The sequence below is a fragment of the Carlito syrichta genome, unplaced genomic scaffold, assembly GCF_000164805.1.
Source record: "Carlito syrichta isolate Samal-C Ts95f unplaced genomic scaffold, Tarsius_syrichta-2.0.1 Scaffold278702, whole genome shotgun sequence".
In the NCBI taxonomy this organism is placed as follows: domain Eukaryota; kingdom Metazoa; phylum Chordata; class Mammalia; order Primates; family Tarsiidae; genus Carlito; species Carlito syrichta.
In genome coordinates this window covers 1,154-4,966 of record NW_007222798.1, presented here as the reverse complement: position 1 = coordinate 4,966, position 3,813 = coordinate 1,154, and the positions used below count along the sequence as shown (strand labels likewise).

Here is a 3,813-nt window from a genome sequence, read left to right as displayed (position 1 = left end):
CATGCCCCTCCATCCAGCAGCCTGTCCTCCGGGGGCAAGTGGCAGGTGAGGAAGGGCTGGTGGCACTGCAGAGGGACACCTTGCTTTGGGTCTTTTCAGAGTCTTCAGCTCCGTTGGTGAGGTCAGGGAGAAGTCTTATGAAAATCTCTTATTGAAAAATAAATGTGATGTTGAAGTTACAAAGATGACACATTTTGGGACGCTAAAGGAAGGAGCTGCTAAAACCGTGGCCATCTGGATAGAGTGAGTTTACCACTTAAGTGTTTTAAAGGAAGACACATTCATTGCTTTCAAACTGTGATCTAAGAATTTCTGTAGAACCAACTTTACTGTGCACATTTAATTTTTCCCTTTTGAAAATCTTTCTAAATTTTTACCCCAGAGTATCCTTGATTTATATTTACATTTATATATATTTGCATTGAACATCTCTTCAACTGCATTCTGTGTTTTATGGTAGCTGAGTATTTTGGCTTCAGAAATCTCGTCTGTGTTCATGGCTAATTTTCTTTTTTCCAGGAATAAAGGAGACTTTCCTCAAAACCTAGTCTGCTGTAAACTAGCTGGCTGGGATAAGTCTAAACAATTCAGATTCTGAATGCTGGATAAAGACCAAACATGGCTAGGGATACCTTTTGTATCTGTCCCTGAGGACAAGAGGAATTTTCCCTGTGAAAATGCTAGTGCATCAAATCGATACAGAAGACACAGAATCTATCAGACTTTGGAGAGCAGAGAAGCATTTTCAGGTAGTGGGATGCTTTGACTGTTACTTCCTGAGGTCACGTGGGCTTTGGAGACTGGGGGCCCTGAGCACAAGGATGGCAGTGGCAGAACACCTTGCCCAACCCTGCAATGTTTTGTGCTCCGAGCTCTTTGATCGGAACCATTCTTCCCGCAATGTTTTGTTGTTGTGGAGAGGGACAAAAATAGCTTGCCAAATACCTAGAAGTACTTCAGATCATGGCCATTTCCTGAGAGTCTGTAAACCAGTGAGAATTTGCAAAGGGCCATTCAGGATCCACACAGTCGTGTCCCAGTGCAGTACCATGGACAGTCTGTAGTTCCATTTCTATTCTACTTCTGACAGCTTTCTTTGTTTAGTTTTTTGTTGGCCACCATCTGAGGCTTTGGCCATGCAGTGCTTTTGTCTGAGAGATAGAGAGAGAGGGAGAGAGGGAGAGAGACAATTCATTTCTACAAAGTATGCCAACAATGATAGAAATGATTTATCTTTGGTCTAATTTTGAGTTTAATTATTTCCTCCCAGATGGTAGGACTTGTAATGGAGAAAACAGAGGCAAAGGCAGTACTCCATCAAGGAAGCAGATGACAGAGCCTAAGCCTGGAGAGCTTGTCCCTCCAGGGGGAAAAATCATCGTCATGATTACATGTGATGCCAAGTAAGTGACGGCAGGTCTGCAGAGAGATTACTCTGGGGACATTTGTGTGTTTTTTTTGTTGTTGTTGTTGTTGTTGTTTTTCAAATCCACCTTTGACGCTTCTAGGTCGGATGTTACAAAAGGTCCTCATGGCTGTTTTGATGTGTCAGAATCAGAGAAAAAGCATTGGTTTAGAATATGGGTACATGAGATGGACCAACCTGAGGCAGTGGATAATCGTGAGGGTGGTCACCAGATGAACTGACCCCTGAATTCACAAAGAAATAGGGCATCCATGGGGCTCATTCAGGCGTGAGCTCCTCATTGCATTTAAACCCCTCCATCCTTAGCCATCTCAGCAACTCCTCTTGACTAACTTCCTCGTATTCCCTGTAGCCAACCACTGAGACCTCGGTCCATCTGTGTCCCCACACCAAGGCAACTCACCAAGGTGAAGACAGCACATTTTGCTAAGGGGGGCTGGGCGGTGCAGGCAAGGCAGGCCACCTTCTCGACTGGAACACCAGAACACCACACCTGAGCTCTCCTCCATTCTCTCACTGACATGGCTGACTGCATCCAGCAGACCAGCAAGGTCTCATTTCTCTTTCTGCTGCCTCCTCTGTCCCCGCCACTCACCAAACTGCTAGAGAGAGTGTGGTCACTTTCCAGCTGGGGGTTTGGGTACCAGGTCTTCTTAGCTATAATCTGTCATCAACATTTGCTAATTCGGAATCATCTTAAAAGCCTAGATTGGATTAAATCACATCCCATTAACATCAAACTGTAGGTGACAGTCCAGCACACGGTCTCCAGTGAGCCGTGTGCGATACAGCCAGCTTAAAAACCTCTTTTAGCCTTCTGACAACTCAGAAATAGGTGAAAAGGCCACAGATGAGTGCAAATCGTAGTGAGTCTGGTGTCTCTGCAATTAGAGCCACGGTGAGGAATTGGACAGAAAGCAGCTAAAAGATAGTAAATATATTTAGTCATGTTACACTCTTCTGATTTAAACTTGGGGATATTGAAAATGTTTTTCCTATTCTTAAGTGTGGGAATTATGGAAAAGACAATTGTAGGTGCTGAACTTTATCTTGAGATAATATCACCTCGCTTATGTGGCAAATTCTGCTTATTCTCTGTAAAAAGAGTTATTAAAAACCAAGGATGACTATTGGCGGATAGCTCTGTAACGTCCCTGGTGCGCAAGGAGAAATTACGTTGAATGTGCCTATATTATTTATGACTAAAGCTAAATTTCATTTTGTTTTTCCAAGAAAATCCGGCCACTGCAAGGAGCTCCTTTTGCTCTGCTTTTCCAACTTCCTAATTGGGCGATTCCTTGAAGTAAATGTCCTGGGTGGTGAGGAGTCACAAATGGCTGTCCGTGGACCGCTTTCTTGGAGAAAGCATACAAGTTCCCAGGCATGGGCATCCACAACAAGGACAGTTGTCACCACCACACAGAAAAGGTGCTGTCAGGAGGATGTATGGGAGGCTCTCGGTCTGGCAGCCTTACTGTGAGGGAGAAGCGGGCACATGCCGGCAGGTGGCGGGCACCACCTGGCTGGGGGGAGTGATGAAGGGGGTGAAGCTGGGTGTGGGGCTCTTTCTGTGATGTATTTAGGAGGGCAAGGGGTGCATTTTGTCAGAGCTCTTAAGGTCGGGTTCCATCTCCAGAGCAGCCTGCTAATGATGTGTTGTCCAAGGGAGGTGGCCGGTAACACCCCAGCCCTCACTCTGCTCTGGCGAGTCTGAGGGCAACTCAGAGCAGCTGGGCGCGCCCCTGTCTCCTGCTCCTGAGAGGCTTTGTTGGGAAACACAAGCATCCCAGTGTAGCTCACGTGAGGGGCCACATGACTGTGTGATTTCAGGATGCCTATTTAAACTTGTGATACCTTTTAGTAATGAAATTCAGGAAAACAATATGTACTCTGTTAGTGACTTTGGCTGGGGTCCTTGGGACCACTCAGATTTTCACTGGGGTATCATCTCAGGAAAGTGCTTCGGGTTCACATGCTCTCTGTTGCAGTTAAGAAACGAAAAAGTTCTGAAAAGCGTATCTATTTTTCTAAGTTTTGTGTGAAAAAACTCAGACCTACCAATGTATCAGGGTGCTTAATGACTTTGACCCATGTAGTGTGAATATTCTTCTATGAGCTGCCATAATGAACAGGTTTGAGCTCAGCTGGTACTCCAGAATCCCTTCGGGCGAGATGTATCACTTTTCTAATATTGGGAAATTCTAAACTTCCAATCACGTGTTGCCCCAGTAATAGTTTCAGATAAGGCCGCCTGTAATCCCAGCCCTTTGGGAGGCCGAGGCGAGTGGATTGCCTGAGCCTGCGGGTTCGAGACCAGCCCAGGCAACTTGGCAAGACCTAGTGTCTACATTAAATAAATTAATAAATAAAGAGCCAGGCGTGGTAGC

At 45.5% G+C, this 3,813-nt stretch overlaps 1 pseudogene; it reads left to right on the top strand.

The window, feature by feature from the left end:
• The first annotated feature begins 99 nt into the window (after nucleotides 1-99).
• Nucleotides 100-2,906, top strand: LOC103254402 (annotated as a pseudogene).
• The last annotated feature ends 907 nt before the right edge of the window (nucleotides 2,907-3,813 follow it).